Source organism: Festucalex cinctus, chromosome 1, assembly GCF_051991245.1.
Source record: "Festucalex cinctus isolate MCC-2025b chromosome 1, RoL_Fcin_1.0, whole genome shotgun sequence".
Classification (NCBI taxonomy): Eukaryota; Metazoa; Chordata; class Actinopteri; order Syngnathiformes; family Syngnathidae; genus Festucalex; species Festucalex cinctus.
In genome coordinates this window covers 38,225,225-38,244,935 of record NC_135411.1, presented here as the reverse complement: position 1 = coordinate 38,244,935, position 19,711 = coordinate 38,225,225, and the positions used below count along the sequence as shown (strand labels likewise).

At 36.6% G+C, this 19,711-nt stretch overlaps 3 long non-coding RNA genes across 3 annotated transcripts; 2 read left to right on the top strand and 1 right to left on the bottom strand.

Annotated features, from left to right (window-relative positions):
- Positions 1–2,009: 2,009 nt before the first annotated feature.
- Positions 2,010–3,673, top strand: LOC144026069 (uncharacterized). The gene is made up of 2 exons (XR_013285040.1): positions 2,010–2,244; positions 3,243–3,673. It is a non-coding gene; the product is annotated as an uncharacterized LOC144026069 (long non-coding RNA).
- A 5,741-nt stretch (positions 3,674–9,414) lies between these two features.
- LOC144027212 (uncharacterized) lies at positions 9,415–13,727 on the bottom strand. Its single transcript, XR_013285400.1, has 3 exons — positions 13,451–13,727; positions 12,954–13,105; positions 9,415–11,916 (listed from the first exon to the last, which is right to left on the bottom strand). It is a non-coding gene; the product is annotated as an uncharacterized LOC144027212 (long non-coding RNA).
- LOC144027217 (uncharacterized) lies at positions 13,585–17,971 on the top strand. Its single transcript, XR_013285401.1, has 3 exons — positions 13,585–14,043; positions 14,140–14,291; positions 15,329–17,971. It is a non-coding gene; the product is annotated as an uncharacterized LOC144027217 (long non-coding RNA).
- The last annotated feature ends 1,740 nt before the right edge of the window (positions 17,972–19,711 follow it).

Here is a 19,711-nt window from a genome sequence, read left to right as displayed (position 1 = left end):
AACATGGCTGCCAAAAGTCTTGTAAAAAATAGTCCAGTGGTCAACAGTCCTGGCATCAAAGAGGTGGATGTTGCGCACCAGATATACTGCATATCTCCCAAAAAACAGGCAGAGATGAAGAGCATCCCAGTTGACACCGACAGCCGACCAATCCGCCGGTCATCCCGACCGATGGGGCCAAACAGCAGAAACCAGGGCTCATCCATGTCGTCCACATCAATTGCCGGCGGCGGAAGCCTCAATCTCCTAACGAGGAGGTCCTGCAGCTGCGTCCAGAAACACCGCACCGTGGGGCACTAGAACCCCAGGTGGAGCAAGTCCTCCGGAGCACCTGCACACACTGGACAGTTTCAACCAAACCTGTCAGGCTGAATACTGTGCAATATACAACATGTATAAACAAGTCCATGTCAATTTAAAGTCAAAATCACTGATACGGGGTGGGGTATACCAATTATATATGTTAGCCCAGATGGATACAATATCTTGGTCTGGGAATGTTTGTGACCACCAATTTTCTGTAGTGGGGCGCCTAACGACCCGGGTCAACAACAGACAGTAAAAAGCACAAGCTGTTATCTCTACCAACCTCATCAACGTCTCCCCCCTAACCCAAACAAACATAAAGAGTGACTCGTCCTCATTCTCCCTCTCATAGGCATCCTGATTAGGCGGAGCACCCTTGTGACCATCCCACACTGTCATCATGCCAGTGGCACTAATTACACCTGCCTCTCATCCCTTCATTCTGAGGTGCCAGTGATTAGCTGACGTGGATCACCTGGGCCTATAGTTTTATGGAATCACAGGAGTGCCAAAATTAATAGGAAATACAAACGCAATCCATAAAAGAGACATCATCAATAAAAAGAGATATTTACGAAAGCAGTTATATAAAGACATTCAATAAAAGGGAATATTTACTAATGCAGACATACAAAGGCATTCGATAAAACCGAACATTTAATTTAATTAATTTTGGCACTCCTGTGACTCTATAGAGTCATAGGAGTGCCAAAATTAATAGGAAATACAAACACAATCTATAAAAAGGAACATTTACAAAAGCAGAAATACAAAGGGATTTGATAGAAGCGAACATTTACAAAAGCAGTCATATAAAGACAATCCCTAAGAGAACATTTACAAACGCTTTCCCCATTTGGCTTTTGCTTATTTGAATGCGTGCATGTCAGTGCTGTCTGAAGTGGTTTTTGGAAAATAAGTCCCGCCCCTAATCTGTCCAGCCTGACGAGTTGATACCCGATCATACGATTCCCCATGGTCGCTCAGCGCGTGACCGCAAGGAGCGTCACAGGTTGTGCTTTAGCAACATATCCCACAATCCCATTTTCCATTAATCCCAGTTTCCATTAATGGAAACACCGGATTTGCGAAAAAACTCTCAAATATCGCACAAAAGTTTTTGCGCTCTCATGAGGTGGTTTTTGAGACGTATCGAAAAACAAGTATTTCACAAAAGTGTAATAGAAACACTTTTTGCGCATTAGTAGTCATGTGACACCCGCCCGGCCACGGCGGAAAGGACTGTAACACGTTGTTTATGTGCATTTTTATTAAACGTGCAATTACTGTTTGTTTTGAGAATTATTAATTTCGGTTTTGTATTTTAGTTTTACATGCTGAAGTGATTTGTATCGGCTACTGCACGTTATGAGCGCAAAAGAGAGAGAGGTGTAATCGAGCGAGCCCCCTTCTCGGCCGTCAGGTCACACACGTTTTCGTTCAGTTTCGCTCCACTACCAGGGGCACTAAATAATCTTTACTTCATAAAATTGATTTATTAGTAGTAAGTAAGAATCCGCGGAGTTCACCCTCTGAAAACCTGCCAATTTTGTGTTTTCGGTGGTGAAACCCCGGCACTATTTTGCGATGAGGCGCAGTGATCTCTGGTGTGGGCGTAGTGCCATTACGTCGGTAGTGGTGTGATTTAGGTCACATGAGCCAATCAGGTAGCTGCTGCTTTCTCCTCACCATAGCAACCGCATATCAAAAATGGCGACCACAACGTCGGAGAGCGAAGAAGAGTGAAAGGAGAAAAAAGTTAAAAAGAAAGTGGGGAAAAAACTTCGTTCCCGTTCAGGTTTGCCCATCGCTTCAGCTGGCCCCGTCCTTCCAGCCATCTGCATCATTTGTAAAAATACATTTCAAAGTATACTCGTCTGGGATCGTAAGGAACACGGAAGAGGGATCATCTCGCCAAAGCAGAAACATTGTCAGCAGGTATGTGCTACACACACGCGTGCCCATTTCTGTTATTAATGTGACCGATATTTAGTACAGGGTTGAAAATAATCTGTTGCTAGGTTAAGTTTTAAGGCTATAGTTTAGTAAAAACGCGAGCTGCTGAATGATTTATCGAGTGAATCCAACAGTGGTTACCAAACTCGGGTTACCTGTGCCCATCAGTCATAATAGAGAGTCACAGCTACACCCTCCCTTTCCCCCAAACTCTCTCTCACCAACCTCAACAAACACTTAATTTACTTAAATCTGTGATGTGCATATACTGTAAAGAGGTGATGTGACAAGAACACTTATAATGTAATTCTTTTTTGTGTAAAGGCGGGTTGCTGCAGGCAGATGAGATGACGAAAAAAATAAATAAAATTGATTCTCTAAAAATGAAAAACAGTTGGTTGTTAATTATTACATGCAAATGTGTTTTTTTGTCTTCTGTATTTATAATTGTTCTTTGACCAAGAAAGTATATAGGCCTATAGGTATATTTTTATTTCTATCCAAATATACGATTATTCACTAGAATTTTCAGTAGGATATCCGAATACCAAAATATTCGATAGCTGCAGCACTAATAATACTAATTTTGAGTTGTGGCACGCCCACACAAGTTATTTTACCACACACCCATGTCAAAACTAGGTTACTGCACACACTGCACCCCAACTTCAAATTTTTGCTAACATAATAATAACAACAACAACAATAATAATAATAATAATAATAATAATAATATTATGAATTTTGTTGGATCCAAAAGCAACTTACATAATTATAGTTTCATATGATTGTAATTGTCTTATTTTCAAATGTTTAAATATTTTCTTGATTTGAACAAAATATAATTGTTTTGAATAATCTTGATTTCAATTTTTACCAAAATAATTGTGATGATTATTTTTTTCCATAATAGAGCAGCCCTAGTGTGATGTGAATATGTGTATCTTGTGCTCATCTTTCCCTTTAATTTTCTATTTCAGGCAGGATATACTGAAACGAAGATTGAGGTGTGATTTCCCCCAGCTGGTTTTTCACACCCCTTTCCAGCAACAACTCTGCAATGGTTTTTGTAGAGACATTATCAACAACTGACAAACTTTTAGACTGGGTACCTCACTCATCAGATACATCAACTACTGAGTCTACTGATGTAAGCCAAGAAAGTGACACTAACACATGGCTGGTACAACATCAGGTTGGAAAATCACAGGGCATACGAGGACACTTTACAGTGCAGGGCTGTAAAATCTATGTAAAATCTGCCATTTTGTTTGTTTCATTATCAAGATGTTAACTCTCCATTTTCACACTTTTCAAGCAAGAATAAAAATGTCTGTATTCCATTTTTCCACAAAAAAATGCCCAAAAAAAAAGCTGTTCCAATGAAGTTCCATGGTTTTATTGTGAATGCACATTTGATTTTTATTTTTTATTTATTTTTTATTAATATTTTTTGTGTGTGGGGGATAAATGACATGCTGTGATGACATGATCTGATACTTTAATAAATATTCTATATGTTATAATAATCTGGGCTCTGAATGCATCTATTTCCATCTAGTCCATTTTGCCTTGTTCCAGGTTTGTGGTGCATGGTAGTATTTTTGGCCGATGTATGCTGCTTCTTGTGTACCTTTCATTACGTAGTAGGTTGTGAATTGTTTTCATATATGAAACATAAACATAGCTAAATGTAACATTCGTGTGCTGGTGTCACTTCCAGTTGAAGCGGTTTTTGTTTTTGGCACAAATTTAATATATTTAATTATCTAAATTCACATGATTGCACCAAACCACCAATACTTGTTTCTGATATTAGGTACATGTATTTATAACATCTGGGAATGATTTTCTGTTGCCAAATTTAATGTAAGACGTTTTACAACCAAAAACTGTAGCACAAGATTTTCGTTTTTTGTTATTTACCTATATATGCATTTCTGCCTTGTGACAAAATTGGGGCAGGAAAACATTGGGTGAACTTTTAACCCAAAGTTCAGAAGGGTATTATCTATCAAAAAATGCATTGAACAAGTAGTGCCCAGACAGTGGAGCGAAACTCATTTTCTAGGCACTTTTTGGGGGTTCACCCCACGGCCTATTCGAAAAGTTGAAGGAGAGGAGAGCTTAAAATCCTGTCCTGCCATGTCTGGTTAATTTAGCAGAAAACATTGTAACCCGCCTTTTACCCAGCTTCTGCATGGGAACAACCACATTTTAGGATTACAGGAAGTAGGAAGTATGGGGCCACTCGCTTTCGTGTCAGAACTGCTTGCCGACTGCCGAGGGACACACACAACAACACCAACACTAAATGCCCGAAACCGCCCGGTGAGGGGCGTGTTGTTGTTTTTAAAGTAATATAACTACACCGGGCGTCAGTCTTCCGTAAACATCATGAGCACCTCCTACAGAACACCTCCTACAGAGGTCTCGCGAGACGGCACATTCCGAGAATTGCGCCTCAGAAGCGAAACTCTCTTCAATGGAAACACCGACAATTCGAAATTGTACTTTATCGAAATTGTACAATATCGCTTTTATTTTTGCGAAAAAGGGTAATGGAAACGCACCTAGAGAGAGAGAGAGAGAGAGAGAGATAGAGAGAGAGAGAGAGAGAGAGAGAGAGATAGAGAGAGCGAGAGAGAGAGAGCTCGGACGGTGCTTACCCCACCAACCACACACACGCACAAACGATTAATCATGCAGCTTTTCTAAGATTGTGTCAACACTGACCTGTCCTCAGTAAAGTGTTTATTATTATTATTATTAAAAAAACAAACAAACAAACAAACAAAAAACAACGAACTTTCCAAAGGGCAGTTTAGGCAGAGGGGCAAGGGTGTCAGCACCACTAGGGGTCTACCTGTGCACGCCTATGTTGATGGTCATCACTAATTGGTGCTTTTGGGGTTGCTTTATAGTTGAAAACAATTTCAAGGGTATTTCTAATCAGCACAAGACAACATGACCTGTTCAAGTATTCTGATAAACCAACAGTATATGCAACCTGATCCATGACACTATATGAAATTGTTTTTTTTATGCATTATGTCCATAAAACACAGGCAGGTTGTACACAAATTTGTCTCATTTCACAAGTGTCCTAGGTCCTACATATCTATAGGATGTGTCATGATGAAAACGATGACAATCATTGATGTACATTATTGGAACATATTGGCAGTGTTGCATAGCTACACCTGAGTTCAAGCATATGTCATGTCAAATTATATCACTTGAGGGTGTGGATCAACCTGTAGGTATAGGCAGCCAGACACATAGATATTTTTTTTTAAGATTATTTATATACTGTATGTATATATTTTACAATATTTATTAGTTATAGTTGCACATTGCACACAAGCATTTAAGGTGACCAAAATGTGTGATTTTTTTCATGCAGATTCCAACCAGCGTGAAGAATCATTGACATCATTGGATGGGATTCAAACGTTCAATCCATGAGCCGAGCTGGGGTAATTGCAAGATTTGTCTGTAAATATGGTTATCCCACAAGTTTTTGGTGATGTGACATGCTTGCGTTTTGTTGAGGTCGTCACTCGTCACAACATTTGTTTGTGTCAATTGGAGTCGGACACCTTGTCGAACCAGCATGAACAGTTTTTCACCCAAAATCCATCTCAGTTAACAGTAGGGATGTAATAATATTCAAATGGCACAATATACATAAATATCACAATATTGCTCCAGGTGGCGGAGTGTTTACCATCACTTGCCTTTGGGGCAGGTTGGCGTGAGTTTGCTTCCCCGCCTGGGAGACCATGTACATGTGTGAGTGCACAAAAAATAAAAAATAAAATAGAAAAAAAAATAAAAAAAATAAAAAATAAGAAATGTATCACAATATTAACCTTTCAATACGATACATCGTGGGGAGGTAGGTGATATAAAAAATAGCTCATGATACTTGTTACGTGCCGGGGTGGGGGGGGGGGGGGGGTTACGTAATTGATGGTGTGGGGCGCGGGTAGCACACAAGGAAGGAGGTGGGGGGAAATAGGAGCACAGAGGTGTAGACATGACAGGGGAAACTCAGGAGACACGAACACGCAGACACTACACCTCAAAGAATAAACAAAATGGAGCCACCACTCCCGAAGCACCGACAGAGAGAATATTACAAGGCCGCTTCTGTCAAAATTTGATGGATGACATTCTTAATTAGATTAGGGGGGTCATGTGTGGGTCATGACCCCTCCCTAATGAAGATTAATGACCCTTTAATGACTTCCAGATGTCATATAATGAGGGTTAATGACCTTTAATGACTTCCTGATGTCATTTAATGAGGGTTAATGACCCTTAATGACTTCCTGATGTCATTTAATGAAGATTAATGACCCCTAATGACTTCCTGATGTCATTTAATGAAGATTAATGACCCTTAATGACTTCCTGATGTCATTTAATGAAGATTAATGACCCTTTAATGACTTCCAGATGTCATATAATGAGGGTTAATGACCTTTAATGACTTCCAGATGTCATTTAATGAGGGGTAATGACCTTTAATGACTTCCGGATGTCGTTTAATGAGGATGAATGACCTTTAATGACTTCCAGGTGTTATATAATGAAGATGAATGACCCTTAATGACTTCCTGATGTCATTTAATGAAGATTAATGACCCCTAATGACTTCCTGATGTCATTTAATGAAGATGAATGACCCTTAATGACTTCCTGATGTCATTTAATGAAGATTAATGACCCTTTAATGACTTCCAGATGTCATATAATGAGGGTTAATGACCTTTAATGACTTCCAGATGTCATTTAATGAGGGGTAATGACCTTTAATGACTTCCGGATGTCGTTTAATGAGGATGAATGACCTTTAATGACTTCCAGGTGTTATATAATGAAGATGAATGACCCTTAATGACTTCCTGATGTCATTTAATGAAGATTAATGACCCCTTAATGAAGATGGATGATGTGTAGGTGGTGTTCCTACCTGTTTTTGCAGATATCATGGCTGACCCGGGTTCAAATGCTAATTGTTTGGTTAACTTCCGGATCCGGTGCACGCCCCCTAGATTGAGTGAATAATAATGAGATTGAATGACGTGATCGGAGGGAGTGGTTTAGTATGGGTAAAACCGCCGGGGGAAAAGTACTAGCCATTTCTATTATGGTGAAGGGGGAAAAGTATGCGCAAACACGGCTCAAAGATTGTATTTTTAGAGGTTGTAAAACAAGAAGTATAAGGTAAGGTTAAACTGTGATACGGTGGTTGGTATTATGAAATTAAAAAACATGAAGTTATACATTATATGTAAAAATGTTGTAAGAGTCGTTCGTGACTGCTGGGGTTGAATCTGAAAATAAACGGATAAAACTATATAATTTCCCCTTACTGATATAGTTACTATCTGACATTTTTGTTCAATATTTCTGTGAGTAGGGGGAAGCATATGCAGTCAAAGATTCATGGGGAGGTCAAATGTATGTCTGTGCTTGTGTGTGCGTACGCGCATGTATGGCTGCATGGGGGTCAAAGAAGTGTGAGGACAGACGGGCGGCTGAAGAAGTGTGAGGTTAGACGGTGGCTATAATGTTGTTAGTTTGAAAAGACAACGCTTCCTAAAATATATTACAAAAATATGCATCTACTTAGATCTGATTCTATTTATAATGATAATTTTATGTAGAAATTGGTGAAAAGCCATCATCAGCGATAGTCTCCTTACCCCTGCGAGGACAGGGGTTGCTGGTCATAAAATTAAATTAGGCTGAAGAAGAACGGATACGCAGCTAATTGCGAGGGGCCATTTTTGGTCTGAGAAAGGCGATTGTTCAATATTCCTGTGAGTAGGGGGAAGCAGAGGCAGTCAAAGATTCACGGGGAGGTCAAATGTATGTCTGAGGGGCCTGTGTATGCGTGTGTGCGTTTGCATGAGAGCTGAACAGTGTAAGATTAAACGGTAACTGTAATGTTGGTTTTCAAGAAGAGATTTCCAAAACTGCTTCTTTAAAAAAAACATCTACACAGATATCCATTTATGATAGTTTTATGCAGCAACCGTTAGTTGAAACATCCTAGCTAACATTTTCTCAAGGATTTGAAAAGTGGTGACAAGTGAAAACTAATTAAGCTTACCTATAGGCGTAACGGTGTGTGGCTTTGAGTCCATCACATACATGCTCTGCATAGAGCATATATGCGTAGCAGCGAGGTATGCGTAGCAGAAAGGGGAGATGTCCCTACACTCGTGAGAATTTTCTGAGGCTTGTTGGAGACACTAGGACTCTGTCACAGTTTGAGTGTGTGTGTTTCAATGACCATAATTGTTGGGGGGCTGGTGGATATGAGCGAGGGGGTTGGTTAGACGTCTGCCAGCGTGCTCTCCTTGGGATATTTTCTCAAATACTAAAACCCAAATGCCAGTCCTCTGAACCGAATGACCAGTTGTCTAAACACATTGAATAAATGTAACCCCTCATTTTCCAATGCCATAAAAACATTTTACATGAAGACACAATTCACAAATTGCTCTCATGCGATACAAAATGTTTACCACAAGTCAACAATATTTGAACACAACGGACTTAACTGGCGTTCACACAACAACTCAAAAATTGAATACACTTGTTGCTAATGATGTGACCACACCTATAAACTCAAGTTCAGAGTGTACAGTTTGCTGGAGAGTCCAAACAAGCGCAATGGATAGAGGCAGAGCCAGAGGAAGAGGAATTAGAGGAGGGAGAGGAGCAGGTCGAGCAATGCAAAAGTTATAAAATAGTAACATGGAATGGTAAGGGTATTCGTAAACACGAAAATAAAAATAATAATTTAACCATCTTATTACAGTCTTTCTCAATTGCTAATACACATTTCTTGAAACCTGTACCCATTTTCTCAAAACCTTAAACACAAACACAAAAATTCAAACAATTTTCACAAAAGCCGTGACTTTTCACTTCAAAACCTATTATCCGGTATTCAAATCCGAACAATATATTCAGATCATACACACAGTAAGTCCAAATATATTCACCATGAGAGCATTTGTTAGACACGACATAAAATAATCTAACACAGAGCATCCAGGGTAGGTAGTCAACAGAGGTTTATTTTACATGCATGAACAAACATAGTTTTTGGCACTAGACAAATTACTAACCAAGTTAAAATTATGGTGAATTCAAATGAAATAGAAAGGGTGTATGAAAATAAATTCCTTGGAGTAGTTATTGATGATAAATTATGTTGGAAGCCACATGTAGAAAATGTTAAAAGGAAAATGTCAAAAATCATCGGGATACTCTATAAAACTAAGGATGTCCTGAACATGAACTCATTATATATATTATATAGTTCATTATTATTACCATATTTGACCTATTGTGTGGAAATCTGGGGGACTGCATATAAAACAAACACTAACTCTGTTTTCAATTTGCAAAAAAGAGCCATAAGGATTATTAATCGTTCAAAATATACAGAATCAACACATCCATTATTTATCAAATTAAATACAATGACATTTTATGACTTGGTTGAGTTTAAAATAGCACAAATAATGTACAAAGTATATAACAATCTACTCTGCTATATTACTCAGACATTGTTTGAAAATAGACACAGTCCTTATGATATAAGGGGTACAAGTGTGTACAAAAAACCCAAAACAAGAACAAATATTAAGCAAAGGTGTGTTTCTGTAAAAGGTGTTAATTTGTGGAATAATCTGGGAATTGACTTGAAAAGATGTGACTCACTTGTTGAGTTAAAAAAAAAATGTTTAAATGCAAAGTAAAAAAAAATTACTTTTGTCAAATAAGAGCATGAAAATTGTATATAATGAGTATGAGTATATGATTTATAAATGTATTATGGTATATGTTTAGGAATTTTATGTATATATGTTGCTGGATAATGCACGCATCATTTTATTTTTAAAAATATTAACCTAGTATTGTATCAATAATGAAATAAGTTTAAATGTATAATGTATGAGGGGTAGGACTAAATAAGTTAACTTCTTCCTACTCCCTTTTGAACATGTAAACTATGATGAGTTTGTTTTTTGTTTTTTCTTTTCTTCTTTTCTTTTTTAACTTTTGTTTCTTTGCTGTTTGTTTTTATGTTCAATAATTCAATCAAAAAACGTGATAGCGTCAAAATGGGTACTTTTAACAAAAAAACATGCATTAGTCTTAGGGCAAAATAATTTAGGAATAGTGTGAAATGTGTTTAAGTTTTATCCAAAAAGAGTGGATGAGTTTTGAGAATTGGGTCTAAGCCTGAACCGTGTGTAAGGTTTGGTCAAAAAAGTGTTTCATTCCAGAAATTAGTCTCGGAAACTGAGAATTTGCTTCATCGAACGGGGTTTGGTGTTTTAGCAACTGATAAAAACTGTTAAGTTAAAAGCGGACATGACAATACAATAACCACACATAACAAAATCAGAACAACCCTATCTCAATTGTAAATAATACATTCAAATATTCACACCAACTTCTAGGCCGTGGGGTGAACCCCAAAAAAGTGCCTAGAAAATGAGTTTCGCTCCACTGTCTGGGCACTACTTGTTCAATGCATTTTTTGATAGATAATACCCTTCTGAACTTTGGGTTAAAAGTTCACCCAATGTTTTCCTGCCCCAATTTTGTCACAAGCCAGAAATGCATATATAGGTAAATAAAAAACGAACATCTTGTGCTACAGTTTTTGGTTGTAAAACGTCTTACATTAAATTTGGCAACAGAAAATCATTCCCAGATGTTATAAATACATGTACCTAACATCAGAAACAAGTATTGGTGGTTTGGTGCAATCATGTGAATTTAGATAATTAAATATATTAAATTTGTGCCAAAAAAAACAAAAAACGCTTCAACTAGAAGTGAAACCAGCACACGGATGTTACATTTAGCTATGTTTATGTTTCATATATGAAAACAATTCACAACCTATTACGTAATGAAAGGTACACAAGAAGCAGCATACATCGGCCAAAAATACTACCATGCACCACAAACCTGGAACAAGGCAAAATGGACTAGATGGAAATAGATGCATTCAGAGCCCAGATTATTATAACATATAGAATATTTATTAAAGTATCAGATTGTGTCATCACAGCATGTCATTTATACCCCCCGTCCCCTACCCAAAAAATATTAATAAAAAAAAATAATAATAATAAAATAAAAATCAAATGTGCATTCACAATAAAACCTTTGGAACTTCATTGGAACAGCTCTCTTTTATTTTTTTGGCAGACCAATTTAACAAAGGTCTGTGTTGTGGAAAAATGGAATACAGACATTTTGATTTTTGCTTGAAAAGTGTTAAAATGGAGAGTTAACATCTTGATAATGAAACAAACAAAATGGCAGATTTTACATAGATTTTACAGCCCTGCACTGTAAAGTGTCCTCGTATGCCCTGTGATTTTCCAACCTGATGTTGTACCAGCCATGTGTTAGTGTCACTTTCTTGGCTTACATCAGTAGACTCAGTAGTTGATGTATCTGATGAGTGAGGTACCCAGTCTAAAAGTTTGTCAGTTGTTGATAATGTCTCTACAAAAACCATTGCAGAGTTGTTGCTGGAAAGGGGTGTGAAAAACCAGCTGGGGGAAATCACACCTCAATCTTCGTTTCAGTATATCCTGCCTGAAATAGAAAATTAAAGGGAAAGATGAGCACAAGATACACATATTCACATCACATTAGGGCTGCTCTATTATGGAAAAAAATAATCATCACAATTATTTTGGTAATAATTGAAATCAAGATTATTCTAAACAATTATATTTTGTTCAAATCAAGAAAATATTTCAACATTTGAAAATAAGACAATCACAATCATATGAAACTATAATTATGTAAGTTGCTTTTGGATCCAACAAAATTTTTAATATATTATTATTATTATTATTATTATTATGACGTTAGCAAAAATTTGAAGTTGGGGTGCAGTGTGTGTGTGTGCAGTAAGCTAGTTTTGACATGGGTGTGTGGTAAAATAACTCGTGTGGGCGTGCCACAACTCAAAATTAGTATTATTAGTGCTGCAGCTATCGAATATTTTGGTATTTGGATATCCTACTGAAAATTCTAGTGAATAATCGTATATTTGGATAGAAATACAAATATACCTATAGGCCTATATACTTTCTTGGTCAAAGAACAATTATAAATACAGAAGACAAAAAAAACACATTTGCATGTAATAATTAACAACCAACTGGTTTTCATTTTTAGAGAATCAATTGTATTTATTTATTTATTTTTAACTTAAATTGAGCTTGTCAGAAAACTATTTTTCTCTGAAACAGTGAGATTTTAGACAAATCTCTCCCCATAGATTTCATAAATGTGTTTCAATGTGAAGATTTATATGTTACCTGTAGTCTGAAGCATCAAGATCCCCGTGTTTATTAACACTGTTCACAAACCCCTTAGCTTGTCCATTCTCATCACATCTTTGTCAACTATAATCCTTTGACGGATTACTTGTTCACAAAAAGAATTTGTAGCTCTCTAAAACACACACACACTCACTTAATATGTGCAGAGTCATGCTTTCTAATTAATGCTGTCTCGAAATGTAAACAGAATACAAGTGACATATTGCTGACCAATGCTTTACTTTTGAAATGTGTAATTTTAGCAAAGTGACAATGAAATAGTGCAATGTAACAACTCACATTTGTTCGTCCCTGGTTGCTGTTGACTTTAAGAACCTTGTGTAATCTCTGAAACAAAACTGCACCTCCATTGTGACACAGTCTTTTGTCTTGAATATGCAGAAGAATGGAACAGTCTTTCTTCATCTCAGCGGCCTGCAGCAACCAACCCGCTTTTAGACAAAAAAGAATTACATTATAAGTGTTATTGTCACATCACCTCTTTACAGTATATGCACATCACAGATTTAAGTAAAGTAAAGTGTTTGTTGAGGTTGATGAGAGAGATTTTGGGGGAAAAGGGGGTGTGTAGCTGTGACTATATTATGACTCTGATGGGCACAGGTAACTCGAGTTTGGTAACAACTGTTGGATTCACTCGATAAATCATTCAGCAGCTCGCGTTTTTACTAAACTATAGCCTTAAAACTTAACCTAGCAAAAAATTATTTTCAGCCCTATACTAAATATCGGTCACATTAATAACAGAAATGGGCACGCGTGTGTGTAGCACATACCTGCTGACAATGTTTCTGCTTTGGCGAGATGATCCCTCTTCCGTGTGCCTTCCAATCCCAGACGAGTCTACTTTGAAATTTATTTTTACAAATGATGCAGATGGCTGGAAGAACGGGGCCAGCTGAAGCGATGGGGAAACCTGAACGGGAACGAAGTTTTTTCACCACTTTCTTTCTAACTTTTTTTCTCCTTTCGCTCTCCGACGTTGTGGTCGCCATTTTTGTTATGCGGTTGCTATGGTGAGGAGAAAGCAGCAGCTACATGATTGGCTCATGTGACCTAAATCACACCACTACCGACCTAATGGCACTACGCCCACACGAGAGATCACTGCGCCTCATCGCAAAATAGTGCCGGGGTTTCACCACCGAAAACACAAAATTGGCAGGTTTTCAGAGGGTGAACTCCACGGATTCGTACTTACTACTAATAAATCTATTTTATGAAGTAAAGATTATTTTGTGCCCCTGGTAGTGGAGCGAAACTGAACGATCAGGTAGCTGCTGCTTTCTCCTCACCATAGCAACCGCATAACAAAAATGGCGACCACAACGTCGGAGAGCGAAGAAGAGCGAAAGGAGAACTTAAATCTGTAAATCTTAAATCTACTTAAATCTGTGATGTGCATATACTGTAAAGAGGTGATGTGACAATAACACTTATAATGTAATTCTTTTTTGTCTAAAAGCGGGTTGGTTGCTGCAGGCCGCTGAGATGAAGAAAGACTGTTCCATTCTTCTGCATATTCAAGACAAAAGACTGTGTCACAATGGAGGTGCAGTTTTGTTTCAGAGATTACACAAGGTTCTTAAAGTCAACAGCAACCAGGGACGAACAAATGTGAGTTGTTACATTGCACTATTTCATTGTCACTTTGCTAAAATTACACATTTCAAAAGTAAAGCATTGGTCAGCAATATGTCACTTGTATTCTGTTTACATTTCGAGACAGCATTAATTAGAAAGCATGACTCTGCACATATTAAGTGAGTGTGTGTGTGTTTTAGAGAGCTACAAATTCTTTTTGTGAACAAGTAATCCGTCAAAGGATTATAGTTGACAAAGATGTGATGAGAATGGACAAGCTAAGGGGTTTGTGAACAGTGTTAATAAACACGGGGATCTTGATGCTTCAGACTACAGGTAACATATAAATCTTCACATTGAAACACATTTATGAAATCTATGGGGAGAGATTTGTCTAAAATCTCACTGTTTCAGAGAAAAATAGTTTTCTGACAAGCTCAATTTAAGTTAAAAATAAATAAATAAATACAATTGATTCTCTAAAAATGAAAACCAGTTGGTTGTTAATTATTACATGCAAATGTGTTTTTTTTGTCTTCTGTATTTATAATTGTTCTTTGACCAAGAAAGTATATAGGCCTATAGGTATATTTGTATTTCTATCCAAATATACGATTATTCACTAGAATTTTCAGTAGGATATCCAAATACCAAAATATTCGATAGCTGCAGCACTAATAATACTAATTTTGAGTTGTGGCACGCCCACACGAGTTATTTTACCACACACCCATGTCAAAACTAGCTTACTGCACACACACACACTGCACCCCAACTTCAAATTTTTGCTAACGTCATAATAATAATAATAATAATAATAATATATTAAAAATTTTGTTGGATCCAAAAGCAACTTACATAATTATAGTTTCATATGATTGTGATTGTCTTATTTTCAAATGTTGAAATATTTTCTTGATTTGAACAAAATATAATTGTTTAGAATAATCTTGATTTCAATTATTACCAAAATAATTGTGATGATTATTTTTTTCCATAATAGAGCAGCCCTAATGTGATGTGAATATGTGTATCTTGTGCTCATCTTTCCCTTTAATTTTCTATTTCAGGCAGGATATACTGAAACGAAGATTGAGGTGTGATTTCCCCCAGCTGGTTTTTCACACCCCTTTCCAGCAACAACTCTGCAATGGTTTTTGTAGAGACATTATCAACAACTGACAAACTTTTAGACTGGGTACCTCACTCATCAGATACATCAACTACTGAGTCTACTGATGTAAGCCAAGAAAGTGACACTAACACATGGCTGGTACAACATCAGGTTGGAAAATCACAGGGCATACGAGGACACTTTACAGTGCAGGGCTGTAAAATCTATGTAAAATCTGCCATTTTGTTTGTTTCATTATCAAGATGTTAACTCTCCATTTTAACACTTTTCAAGCAAAAATCAAAATGTCTGTATTCCATTTTTCCACAACACAGACCTTTGTTAAATTGGTCTGCCAAAAAAATAAAAGAGAGCTGTTCCAATGAAGTTCCAAAGGTTTTATTGTGAATGCACATTTGATTTTTATTTTATTATTATTATTTTTTTTTATTAATATTTTTTGGGTAGGGGACGGGGGGTATAAATGACATGCTGTGATGACACAATCTGATACTTTAATAAATATTCTATATGTTATAATAATCTGGGCTCTGAATGCATCTATTTCCATCTAGTCCATTTTGCCTTGTTCCAGGTTTGTGGTGCATGGTAGTATTTTTGGCCGATGTATGCTGCTTCTTGTGTACCTTTCATTACGTAATAGGTTGTGAATTGTTTTCATATATGAAACATAAACATAGCTAAATGTAACATCCGTGTGCTGGTTTCACTTCTAGTTGAAGCGTTTTTTGTTTTTTTTGGCACAAATTTAATATATTTAATTATCTAAATTCACATGATTGCACCAAACCACCAATACTTGTTTCTGATGTTAGGTACATGTATTTATAACATCTGGGAATGATTTTCTGTTGCCAAATTTAATGTAAGACGTTTTACAACCAAAAACTGTAGCACAAGATGTTCGTTTTTTATTTACCTATATATGCATTTCTGGCTTGTGACAAAATTGGGGCAGGAAAACATTGGGTGAACTTTTAACCCAAAGTTCAGAAGGGTATTATCTATCAAAAAATGCATTGAACAAGTAGTGCCCAGACAGTGGAGCGAAACTCATTTTCTAGGCACTTTTTTGGGGTTCACCCCACGGCCTAGAAGTTGGTGTGAATATTTGAATGTATTATTTACAATTGAGATAGGGTTGTTCTGATTTTGTTATGTGTGGTTATTGTATTGTCATGTCCGCTTTTAACTTAACAGTTTTTATCAGTTGCTAAAACACCAAACCCCGTTCGATGAAGCAAATTCTCAGTTTCCGAGACTAATTTCTGGAATGAAACACTTTTTTGACCAAACCTTACACACGGTTCAGGCTTAGACCCAATTCTCAAAACTCATCCACTCTTTTTGGATAAAACTTAAACACATTTCACACTATTCCTAAATTATTTTGCCCTAAGACTAATGCATGTTTTTTTGTTAAAAGTACCCATTTTGACGCTATCACGTTTTTTGATTGAATTATTGAACATAAAAACAAACAGCAAAGAAACAAAAGTTAAAAAAGAAAAGAAGAAAAGAAAAAACAAAAAACAAACTCATCATAGTTTACATGTTCAAAAGGGAGTAGGAAGAAGTTAACTTATTTAGTCCTACCCCTCATACATTATACATTTAAACTTATTTCATTATTGATACAATACTAGGTTAATATTTTTAAAAATAAAATGATGCGTGCATTATCCAGCAACATATATACATAAAATTCCTAAACATATACCATAATACATTTATAAATCATATACTCATACTCATTATATACAATTTTCATGCTCTTATTTGACAAAAGTAATTTTTTTTTACTTTGCATTTAAACATTTTTTTTTTAACTCAACAAGTGAGTCACATCTTTTCAAGTCAATTCCCAGATTATTCCACAAATTAACACCTTTTACAGAAACACACCTTTGCTTAATATTTGTTCTTGTTTTGGGTTTTTTGTACACACTTGTACCCCTTATATCATAAGGACTGTGTCTATTTTCAAACAATGTCTGAGTAATATAGCAGAGTAGATTGTTATATACTTTGTACATTATTTGTGCTATTTTAAACTCAACCAAGTCATAAAATGTCATTGTATTTAATTTGATAAATAATGGATGTGTTGATTCTGTATATTTTGAACGATTAATAATCCTTATGGCTCTTTTTTGCAAATTGAAAACAGAGTTAGTGTTTGTTTTATATGCAGTCCCCCAGATTTCCACACAATAGGTCAAATATGGTAATAATAATGAACTATATAATATATATAATGAGTTCATGTTCAGGACATCCTTAGTTTTATAGAGTATCCCGATGATTTTTGACATTTTCCTTTTAACATTTTCTACATGTGGCTTCCAACATAATTTATCATCAATAACTACTCCAAGGAATTTATTTTCATACACCCTTTCTATTTCATTTGAATTCACCATAATTTTAACTTGGTTAGTAATTTGTCTAGTGCCAAAAACTATGTTTGTTCATGCATGTAAAATAAACCTCTGTTGACTACCTACCCTGGATGCTCTGTGTTAGATTATTTTATGTCGTGTCTAACAAATGCTCTCATGGTGAATATATTTGGACTTACTGTGTGTATGATCTGAATATATTGTTCGGATTTGAATACCGGATAATAGGTTTTGAAGTGAAAAGTCACGGCTTTTGTGAAAATTGTTTGAATTTTTGTGTTTGTGTTTAAGGTTTTGAGAAAATGGGTACAGGTTTCAAGAAATGTGTATTAGCAATTGAGAAAGACTGTAATAAGATGGTTAAATTATTATTTTTATTTTCGTGTTTACGAATACCCTTACCATTCCATGTTACTATTTTATAACTTTTGCATTGCTCGACCTGCTCCTCTCCCTCCTCTAATTCCTCTTCCTCTGGCTCTGCCTCTATCCATTGCGCTTGTTTGGACTCTCCAGCAAACTGTACACTCTGAACTTGAGTTTATAGGTGTGGTCACATCATTAGCAACAAGTGTATTCAATTTTTGAGTTGTTGTGTGAACGCCAGTTAAGTCCGTTGTGTTCAAATATTGTTGACTTGTGGTAAACATTTTGTATCGCATGAGAGCAATTTGTGAATTGTGTCTTCATGTAAAATGTTTTTATGGCATTGGAAAATGAGGGGTTACATTTATTCAATGTGTTTAGACAACTGGTCATTCGGTTCAGAGGACTGGCATTTGGGTTTTAGTATTTGAGAAAATATCCCAAGGAGAGCACGCTGGCAGACGTCTAACCAACCCCCTCGCTCATATCCACCAGCCCCCCAACAATTATGGTCATTGAAACACACACACTCAAACTGTGACAGAGTCCTAGTGTCTCCAACAAGCCTCAGAAAATTCTCACGAGTGTAGGGACATCTCCCCTTTCTGCTACGCATACCTCGCTGCTACGCATATATGCTCTATGCAGAGCATGTATGGGATGGACTCAAAGCCACACACCGTTACGCCTATAGGTAAGCTTAATTAGTTTTCACTTGTCACCACTTTTCAAATCCTTGAGAAAATGTTAGCTAGGATGTTTCAACTAACGGTTGCTGCATAAAACTATCATAAATGGATATCTGTGTAGATGTTTTTTTTAAAGAAGCAGTTTTGGAAATCTCTTCTTGAAAACCAACATTACAGTTACCGTTTAATCTTACACTGTTCAGCTCTCATGCAAACGCACACACGCATACACAGGCCCCTCAGACATACATTTGACCTCCCCGTGAATCTTTGACTGCCTCTGCTTCCCCCTACTCACAGGAATATTGAACAATCGCCTTTCTCAGACCAAAAATGGCCCCTCGCAATTAGCTGCGTATCCGTTCTTCTTCAGCCTAATTTAATTTTATGACCAGCAACCCCTGTCCTCGCAGGGGTAAGGAGACTATCGCTGATGATGGCTTTTCACCAATTTCTACATAAAATTATCATTATAAATAGAATCAGATCTAAGTAGATGCATATTTTTGTAATATATTTTAGGAAGCGTTGTCTTTTCAAACTAACAACATTATAGCCACCGTCTAACCTCACACTTCTTCAGCCGCCCGTCTGTCCTCACACTTCTTTGACCCCCATGCAGCCATACATGCGCGTACGCACACACAAGCACAGACATACATTTGACCTCCCCATGAATCTTTGACTGCATATGCTTCCCCCTACTCACAGAAATATTGAACAAAAATGTCAGATAGTAACTATATCAGTAAGGGGAAATTATATAGTTTTATCCGTTTATTTTCAGATTCAACCCCAGCAGTCACGAACGACTCTTACAACATTTTTACATATAATGTATAACTTCATGTTTTTTAATTT